General features: G+C 31.6%; 1 pseudogene; it reads right to left on the bottom strand.

Moving 5' to 3' along the window:
* Positions 1 to 6,688: 6,688 nt before the first annotated feature.
* Positions 6,689 to 8,591, bottom strand: LOC140690671 (heat shock transcription factor, Y-linked-like; annotated as a pseudogene).
* Positions 8,592 to 11,391: the final 2,800 nt, after the last annotated feature.

Consider the following 11,391-nt stretch of genomic DNA (forward strand, 5'->3'; position numbering starts at 1 on the left):
TTTCTCCTTGTTTTGTGAAGAAACATATGGATTCTGGTAGAATACAAATTTACTAAAAGTAGAAAACCTGAGAAAAATTGTAAACTGTGGAGGATAAATCATGGAATATTAAACAATAAATCGATTGATGCATTAATCAAAGAAAAAATACATAAAGAAATATAACAACAAAAATAAAGTCCATGTGATATAACAAAAACAGTATTAATAGGAATGCTTATAGCAAAACAATCCCACTTACACAAATAAGAAAAATCTCTCTCATAACATAATCTTACAAACAAAAACATAGCAAAATAATAAACAAAATTGCTAGTACAAAGCAAGAGAGCTGAATGGTCGGAACATCAATATATAAAATAAAGGTTAAAAATAGAAGCATCTAATCAAACTACATAATGGCTTTTGAAAGATAAATAAAACCGATAATCTTTAATGAGACTCATGAGCAAAATAGAGAGTAAAGAATAAAAATCTCTAAAATAAATGAGAGTTTCAGCTTATATCAAAATAACACAAAGCATCATAAGATGATACAACAAATTATATGCCAATTAAAAGGGAAACCCTAGAAGAAATGGACAATTTCTTAGAAAGACCTAATCTCCAGGATGGAATGAGTAATAGAAAATATTAACAGACCATCACTAATGAAATTGAATAAGTAGTTAAACAAAATCTCCCAAGAAACAAAATTCCAGGCCTAGAGAGCTTCACGGGTGATTTCTGTCAAACATTTAGAGAAGAGCTATCACCAATACTTCCCACAGAATTCCAAAAATTTGCAGAGGAAGGAAAGCTTCCTTGCCCACATTTTTGTTTCACACTACTACTATAACAGGAACAAATATCTCATAAAATTACAGGTTAAATACTACTGATAACCATAGATGCAAAAATCATCACTAAATTGTTAGGAACGCAAACGAAACATTAAAAGAATTATGCAGTATGATTAAGTCCCTTTTATTCCAGGGATGTAAAAGTGATTCATTACCCTCAAATTAATCAATATGATACACCAAACTAACAAATTGAAAAATAAAAATTATATTGTCATCTCAAAAGATTCATAAAAAGTTTTGACAATTTCAGTATCTATTTATGATTAAATTTCTCCTCAAATTGGGCATGAGGAAACATACCTCAATACAGTTAAGGTCTTATATGACAAGAACTCAGCTAACAAGGCACTCACTGACTAAAAACCTGAAAGCATCTCCTGTAAGAGCAGGAAGAAGACAAGAATGCTCACTCTTACCACTGTTATTCAGTATAGTAATAGAAATTCCAGCCATAGCTATCCAAAATAAAAGTAAATAAAATATAGCTACTTCAGAAAAGGAGAAAAAGTATCTGGTTGCAGATGAAATACTTTAAACAGAAATCCAAAAGAAGACGCCACAAAACTACTAGGGCTTATCAATGAATTTGGTAAAATTTCAAAATGTAAAATTAACATACAGAAATCTTGCATTTATACACACTAAAAACAAGCTAACAGGTAGAGGAAGTGAGGTAACTGTCTCACTTAAAGTTGCTTTACAAAAACAATAAATCAAGAAATGTATCCAAACAAGGAGTTAAAAGAAGTTTACTCAGAAAACTATAAAATATTTATAACAGAAATTAAAGATAATGCAAACAGATGAAAGGATATACTGTGTTAATATATTAGGAAAAAAATATTGTTTAAATGACAGTACTAGCCAAGAAAATACACAAATTATATTCAGTGCCTATTAAAATACAAAGTGCATTTTCAGACACATACAAAAATAATTCTTAAATGTTCATGTAAACACAAAAGAGTTGAAATCACTAGAAAAGAAAAGAAAAGAAAAGAAAAGAAAAGAAAAGAAACAAATTAAAAACACAAACAACTTTGAGAAAGAGCAAAGAGGAAGTAACACTGTCCCTGATTATAAAATATAATACAAACTTACAGAAATGAATATGGAAGTGGCACAGAACAAACAGAATATTGGAACACAACAGAATGCCTAAGAATGAAATCAGACAGTTATGGTCATTTAGCCCATTACAAAAATATGAATATACATTGGGGGAAAGGTAATCAACAGGCATATGAAAATGGTCAACATCACCAACAATCAGAAAAATGCAAGTCCAAAACCCAATGAGATTTTATGTCACTACTGTCAGAATGACAATGATCAAAAAGATAACAAATATAAATATTGGTGAGGATATAAGAAAAAGTACCCTCATGCAAGACTTGAGTGAATGTAAATTTGTACTGTCACTGTGGAAGACATTCTGGAGTTTTCTCTAAAAATTAAAAATGAAATATTATCCAACATTTCCATATCTGGATACTTATTCCAAGAAAATAAAGGCACAAATCAGAAAAGATAAATTCAACCCTATATTCACTGCGGCATTATTTACAATAGCCAGGATATAGAAGAAAATTCATTGCTCATCAATAAATGATGGATAAAGAAAATGTCTGTTTATAGTATAAAAATCTAACCATCTATTAACTAAAGATTTATCTATATTTGAATATATATACATACACACTAAATATATATATATTTATGCACACTATATATATATGCACACACATGCATAAAATTTCAATGGGTTATTACTCAGCTCTAAAAAGTATAAGTTCTTGTCATTAGCCAAAAATGGGTAGACCAAGAGGGTAATATGCTTAGTGAAATAAGTCACACATATAATGACAAATCCTAAATTATTTTGCTCATATTTGTATTTTGATACAAATTAACATAACAAAACACAAAAGAGTTATAGATAGAGAAAGAAATAGTTTGTTCACAAGAAGGAGGGAAATGTGATGAAGAAAAAGAAAAAGTACAGGATAATTAAGAGAGAAAATTTTCCAGTTGCAAATTAAATGAGTCAGGAACAAGAAATGTACTGTATGGGGAATAGTCATTAACTGTGAAATATTTTTAAATAGCAACATATCATAACTAGGTTTATTCTTGTGACCAGTTTGAAATGTATTAAAGTTTGCAAACATTATATTATGTAAGAGAAACTAACACAGTGTTATACATTAAAGTACACTTCAAAAACAAACATACTTATAGAATAAAACAGATTTGTAGTTAACAGAGGCAGGTGTTGGGAAAGGAGAATTAGATTAATGAACTCGAAAATTACAAACCTCCAGATATTAAATAAATGTGTTCAAGGGATGCTATGTATTAACATGATAAATGCAATTATACTGCTTTATGTTATATATGAATGTTGTTAAGAGAGTAGACCCTAAGATTTCTCAACACAAATTAAAGGCAAATTGTATTTCTTTAATACTGTATCTAAATGAGATAATGAATTCTCCATAAAGTTGCTATAATATTTACTTCAAGATACATATGACTCAAATATCTACCCTTTGCTCCTAAACTTACACAACGTCTTATGCCATTTATATCTCAATAAAAGCAGAAGGAAAAATGGAAACTCAATGATCATTGTTTCCCATGTCATTTCTCATGATTGTTTTTGCAGCAGGTAATCTTGAGTAATGATAAACTTATCCTAGATAAAGATACAAATAAATAAGTGATTCTAATAAATTATACATAAAGATACTAATATAATTAGTGTTTTGCCATGCCTTAAACTTTCTTCAAGATAACAGACCACTGATTCTGTAGGCATCAAAATTTCACTCTGTGTATTCATCTGAGATTAGGGAATGGATACAAAATTTAACCATGGCTGCTTTTCTGTGAGTGATAATGTTTTCTGTCTCTGAACAATTGTCTCTTCTCCCCAAAAGCATCAGTAAGAAGGATCATGCTTGGTTGCAAAAATCTCAGCATGGTAAAACCTCAGAACCCCTACAATTCTTAAGTGTTTTGCAATTTGAATGCAATACTGACAAAGACTTGATTTTGGAAAACAATATGGTGTTTTCTTATGGTTGCATTAGGGTATGTGAGGATAATCCATGTGATCCACAACAAACATCCTCGTGCAAGAACTGTAAAAGTTCTGCATTATTAGGACTGAGGACTGTTTTCAAAATAATGACTATGCTCAATGTATTTCAGGTAGTCCAACGAAAGACAGGTTATTGATATTTGTAGTTGAACGGGAATACATCAGCAGTTCAGTCTCTATATATTAGTCAATGGGTGTTCAAAGCCAAAATAAGTTGAGTCAACAATGAGAAATAAAAGAAAAATAAATTTGGAAATAAGCTTAAATTAAAGAGGAGATACAATCCTGTGCTGGGCTCTGGGGATTGGAGACTGTATATGCCTCAGTTCAATTCAAGGGTTCAGTGGCTTGGCCCTAGCATTACCTCGGGATTCAATGAACAGTTAACAATTAGTATACTGGGAGAAATATAAACTACCTCTCCCTGATCGGAAGAATATCTGGTGGCTCTATGAAACTCTTAATTCACACCGATTCTGGAAGATGCAAAAGAATAATTCACTGATGACTCAACTAAGAAAAACTTAGTTTTTGCTTAAAAATGCATCTTCACACACACACACAATGGTAGACTGATTTGTAGTAATTAGTGGGAATAATTCAGTGGGCAGAGCTCAGAGAATAATATTCAAAGCACCAGACAACTTTTGTACTTTTGCCAATATTCTAGTTTTCCCAGGTAGAAAACCACAAGTGGACAAACAAACAATATTCTTCTTTAGGATTTCTAATTTTGAAAGTAAACTGTAGCTTTTGACTTATCAGTATAGAACCTTGTTAAGATGATCACGGTAAGACCCACTATCTGATAAGGGAGCTGGAAAATAGCTGCTGAACCAGATCATCTGAACCACAGACTGCTAATATAAGCAACAACATAGCCACCATCAGTGTTGAGCTGACAAACTTTAAAAATTGATGTTTCTGTTATAGGAACAACCACTGCTGCCCAGAAAAAGATCTCCAACAGCAAGTGGGCTCTTTTCTTCTCTTGGTAAAAGTCTTATTGGTGGGAAGTTACTAGAGCTTACCCTGGCCGTTTGCCCATTCTCCAGATTATCAAAGGCTTTCTTCAGAAATGGTGACACATTATCCGGACTCAATATTGCCATTCCAGTCTTATCAGCTGACACTGGCTGCATCATTGTGAACAGAAGACTTAGGCTCCCTGAACTTGCCTACAATTTTTCCAGCATTTCAGGGACTTTCACATTCTGAAAATGCTTCAAATTTTATTTAAATTGATGGGAAATAGTCAAAGTTTCCATGAATATTTTATATTTCCTAATATCTGCAGAAATTTGGTATTCTTGCAGTTGGACAAATTTTTATTTCTACCACCCTCACCTCTTTTTAGTCCACACAATTCAGATTGCAATTTAGTTACTGAATACGACCACCCCAACCAAGGGTCTAGTACTTCTTTGATACTACCTTTGTGAAGGTTAGAAGGGGCCCAAGTTATGTGGGGTGTATAAACCTATATTAAATGTTTGCAATGGCACTTTCTCTTCTGGATAAAGCTCTGATTCTAAGAAGTCAATTAACTAGAAAGCAGTATAGTTACTGTTAAGGGGAAGAGAATCAGCTATTTTGGGGTGGGTGGGTGATGAAGAGACAGGAAAATATCCAGGAAGTGAGAATGGAATGCTTTAGGCCTCTGGAGGCATGAACTAAGAAGAAAATAATCATTTGTCTACTGTAACTACCTCCAATTACAGTGTTGAGTGACTAGTCCTTGGGCTACAAAAAGAGCTAATATGTGGTGAAGAGTAAAGACCATAATGAAACAGTTTGTAAATCATGAGAGTTTTGTTGTTTCAGGAAAGTAGATTTTGCTTAAAGTCAACATGTATTTTTCATTCACTAAATAATAAAATGCATCCTATGGCAGGCACTGTGCTTGCTGTGCTTGTATCCAAGATAGACAAGGAAAGGGGGATAGGCAGAAAATATCTGGAGGAGGTGATTTCTGTGCTGAGACTGAGAAAAATCTAAATAGGTAAAAGGAGGACATCCTAAGTCCAAGGATGAACTGGAGCAAAAGTTTTGAGGTTGGATTTAATATGGTTGATAAGCATTTTCCTGGATGTATCTCCAGAAACAGTGAAACATAATGATATGCCAAATTAGTCAGATGCCAGATCTATAATGAAATGGCTAAACTATGTTGAGTTTGTGGGCTTAGATTTGGTAAGTCATTAAATGCCACCCTGTGGATGTAAGCTTGTCTTTGGCTGGAACATAAAAGAAACATAAAATATTTATTTGAAAATATAGTGTAGACTCTTGAGTGGAGGAAAGGAAACACCAATTGGAATGCTTTGAAAACAGCACAAAGAAGACTATAGATAAAATTACTTCTAAAATTTACCGCATGATGAATGTGCCATCTGAGACTACATCATGTGACTTTTATGATACCAGGGATGATATAATAGAGACCATGATCCCTGGGCTGGTTCCTGCATTTATATCCTGTTCCAACATATCCAAAATTAACACTTTCAATACTTTCCAGGATGAATCAGAAAACACTAAGTAGTTTTCCCTCTCTCCATATTTTAGACTTTTTTCCAAATTATTCCATTTTGTCTCATTCCTCACAGAAATTATTTAAATTTACACCCATATTATTCCACCAAATGATCATATCAATCAAATATCTCTTTTTTTCTTTAAATGGTAACTTAGACTCCCATTTAACCCTTTACTCTATTTTAAATAAAAAAGGATATTAAAGATACACGTCTATGTTTATTGTTCAAATAAGAAAATTGCAGATGTTTGTCGACATTTACCATCATCAATTTTAATATTTCTTATCTTGCATAATCTGGTAATCCTCTGGTATATCAGTTGCAATTAGGATGACGTTCATAAACTGAAGATGGCTGATGAGTTGGCCTTGAAAGAGAAGTAGCTGATGTATCAGCAATCACTGTCACTGGAATCCGTGGGTTTCTCCCTAATTGAAGTTCACATAAACGACCTTCATTGGCAGAAATGTTGTGACATATATTTAGAAAAGTAGAAGGCTCCACCATCAGTCCAAAATAATTGCTCTGTAAGGGAGACAAGCTGCTGTACTGAGAAGTACAAGTTGTAGTTGTATTGAAGTTCACAACATGGTCATTTGCTTCAGTGTAGCTGCTTTGAGAGTGCCCGTGGACAGTGGTCAACTGATTTAAAATAGCACATTGATTCACTGCAATTTGTTCTGGTGGTCTAACTGACACTGATGATGGAGGAGAAAAATCACCTCTGATCGGGGTATTTGTATCACCAATTACGTGGCCAGTAGAGGGCTTTCTTATTAGAGCCATGTTTAAATTTGGAGAAGGTAAAAATGCACTTTCTCCACTAGTGTAAGCCACAAAATCAGAATTATGTTTACCAAAATTACCCCCTCCTTTAAAGTGCTTCTTGTTGAAATCTTGAGACAATAAAGATACCAGAGAGGCATTTTTAATGGCAACTCTTCTTTTTATTCTAACTAAAAGCTGGGGACAGCCTCGTTTAAAACTTGGATTATGGTAGAACTGCAGCTACAATAAAATGAGAAAGATTTTAGTAATAATTTAAACCAAAATAAAAGACTACAATAAGCTTATCTTCTAAAACCTCAGATTTCACGTTTAATATGCAAAGATAATATCATCAAAATATGAACAATGTTCACGATATTTTAAAGTTCCTTATTTGGAAAATACATATTTAAATAGCATAGTCATCAAATTTAAAAATTTAACATTTGCAGTAACGATGAATGTCACTTTTGAAATGCAGCTTTAATACATTTATTTAGATTTCTGATAAGATTCATAGTTGCAAGGAAAGTTTCTCACTATCTTAATAGATAAGGCACTGTCCTCATTTTTAGAAAAAATAAAGAATTTTAGCTTTGTAGTTTTATACAATTTTCAAAATCTAGCTTTACATTTATATTACCATAGATTGAAGTACAATATAAAATTTTGTACATGAGTTACCATGTCATTACTAAAATTTGTGTATACCTTGCTTAAAAGAGAGACTTCTTTTTTTCTGCCAGAAAGTCTGCTAGAAATACAGATTTTTGAAAATTCTGCCGCACTTTACTGAACCCATAAAGGTTAAGCTGTCTAACTAAACTTTTCATACTTCCAGTTTCAAATATTCTGAAAGGGGCCTTTCTTTCCAAAACTTCCTTCATAAAGACATCTTCATCAATCACTATGGAAGTTCTATTATCATCCCACCAGATGGATTTAAATTGGTCACTCCCAAACCTTTTCCAGAGTTTTCTTGGAAATATCAGAGAACGAAATTCATTATCTTCCTCTGGTTCAGAGATACAATGTGTGTAACATGGTGTTTTTACCAAGGATTCTTCAGACAAAGTCTGAAAAGCATTTTCTTCAATAATAGACGTCAAGTCCAAGTCCCCAGAGAATGTTTGATCACACAATAGAGATCTACCGGAGTTTCCTGAACCAGTTGGTCCATTTTCAGGAGACACATCTTGAATTTCTGAAGAAACATGTGCCATCTCAAATAACTTTTTCTACAGTTACTTTTCTAATCTGCATGATTTTGAGCATGGCAGCTTAAAATGCTGCTTTGACAGGCCTACACAGTTAAACTGTTAGGCCATCAAAGTGGTTCTCAACCTGAGTGGCTGTGACATCACAAAATGACAGGTCTCCTAGCAACCCAAGTGTAACATTCAGCCAGTGTTTCTTTCTCATTCATCCAGTTAAAATGAAATATATAGGATGATTATTTTTATAGTGTGATGTGCAAATATTTTCCCCACAAAATCTTTTTAAATAATTTAATTTTGGGGTTTATTAGATAAAAACAATCTCCTTCCTTTTGTACATAAATTTAAACCAGATTGGTGAACAGAGTATAAATGTGCCCAAAATAAATAAAGTAATTTTAAAATTTTGGGATTTAAAGTGAAATTTGTGTAAAACCTTTACAGAAAAGTTATAAAAATTTCATTATCATTTGTTATTAAAGTGAAAGTAAATTTTATTTGTAAACGGAAGTAGTTATTTCTCTGTGTACTTTACAATAACTAGCTCTATATACAAAACATCAGCAGAATAAATATCAGTTTATTTGGTATGTTTATAAATAAATGGTAAATAATTATGAATTAAAATTAGATTAAAATAATCAATCAAATTTAGGAAATCCCCAAGGGGGAAATTTGGTTTTAAATTTTAATTCAGTGCTATAAGTAAAACAAATGTAATTTAATATTCTTCTTTAAAATTACACAAGAGAAAATCTTATTGTACACTTACAAATGTTTATTTTTGCCATTCTTTCACTCAGAGGTTTTTCAGTCCCAAGAAGGAATACATTTTCTTGTCATCTTTATAATCCATACTCTTGTGTCTTCTGTTAAGTGTTTCAAAATGATGTTGATAAATACAGTTATGTACAAGGTACTGGGTTCTATATGCAGTGACTCCATTTAGGAGCAAACAATCAAAAAACAAATAAATAACATTGTATGTTGGTTGGGGTGGAAAAGACCACGTAATGCATTTTAGGAAGCCATATGTTTCCCAGTCCTGAAACAGTTGGCATTGTTAGTATAATACGGCAATTTAAGGCAAGTGTTTTGGTCACTAATCGTAAATAATAGCTATGTTCTGTATCAGTAAACTGTAGTAAATCCAGTTCTATCAAAAGTTATATTCTTTATTTAGAAATAAATTCAATTAAACATAAGCCAATTATAAATGACTGATAAATTTTTTAAATAAATAAATGTACACTCAAGCTACAATGTAAATTTTTCCTTCAGTATGTGTATATTCCATTCTAAATAAATATTAGCAACCTAAATTCATTGCATACTATAAGTATTATAAACTATAATTAAGTATGATTTAGTCCTGATTCACAAATATTATTTAACATACACAAATCAATAAATGTGATACCATCCCTTAAAAACAGAGAAGTCAAAAGTGACAATCTCAAAAATTGTATGAAAATTATTGACAGAACGGATCTTAACTTTTGTATACAAAAAATTCTTAACAAATTCTCTCTAGATAGAATATAACTAAAGATAAAAATAGCCATATATCAAAAACCCATGACTAACATCAAGTTCAATGTTAACATACAGAAAGGTTTTCCTCTAGTACAGTAATACGAAAAAGTAGCTCATTCTCACAAGTCCTAAATTACACTACTAGAAGTCCTAGCCTGAAAAACTACTCAAGAAAAAGTATAAAGGACATCCATCTTGTAAACAAGCAGTACAATTTTTACAGATGACATAATTACACATAGATGGAAACTCCATTGTCACCTCCAGTGACTGTTAGAAATAGTCCACAAACTTAGTAAACTTGCAGAATACAAAGTCAATATACAAGTATCTGTTCCATTTTTATATACTAACAACAAATTATCAGAAAGAGAAATTGGAAAACAATTGTGTGTACACTTATACCAAAAAGAATAAAATATAAATAAAACTTATAAGTGAAATAAAAGATCTAAACATAGATCTATAAATTAAAGGTTCAAGAAATATATGTAAACAAAATAAATAAAAGATATTCTGTGCTCATAGATTGTATACAATGTGAGGAAATACTCTAATCTATATTTCACATGTTCAATCTCCCCAGCACTAACTGAGGACAATGTTTTTTCTTCATTTTATACTCTTCCTTCTTTATTCATAGGTTAATTGATCATAACTGTGAGGGATTATATCTCGTTGCTCTATTCTCTTCTATTGATTGGTGTCTGTTTTTGATCCAGTATCATGTTGTTTAAATTACTAATGCTTTATAGGACTCTTTAACATCACAGTATTTTTCGCTATTAGATTTAATACTCTTTTTCAAGGTTACTTTGGCAAGTCATGATCTTTATGGTTACATATAAATTTTGAAATTATTTGTTCTATTTAATGGAAAAATCTCATGGGTATTTTGACATGAATCACACTAAACGTAGATTGCTTTGTGAAGTATGTTTATTTCAACCACATAGTTTAACATCATTAACATAAGAAATCTTTTCTTTTCTTTGGATCAGATTTAATTTTTTCATTAATGTTTTCTATTTTTAAATGTATAGGTTTTCATCTTATTTATTAACTTGATTTCTAGGTATTCTTTACTTATATTTATAATTATATACATTATATTTGTAAACTCATTTCCTACACAAATACAACAGGCAGAAGGCATTGGCAAGACATATTCAAAGTCCTGAATTAAAGAAAGCTGTAATCTAATATAATTTATCAAGCAAGACTATGCTTTAGAATAGAATGAGGGATTAATAACTTCCATAATACCAAATACTAAAAGAATTTATCAACAGAAATGATATAATGAATGATCTACTCTAAAGAAAAGAGGCAGGATGCTATAGAAAGGAGAAAGTCATCATTAGAAAGGCAATAGATAC

This window comes from Vicugna pacos, chromosome 31 (genome assembly GCF_048564905.1).
Source record: "Vicugna pacos chromosome 31, VicPac4, whole genome shotgun sequence".
NCBI classification, from domain to species: domain Eukaryota; kingdom Metazoa; phylum Chordata; class Mammalia; order Artiodactyla; family Camelidae; genus Vicugna; species Vicugna pacos.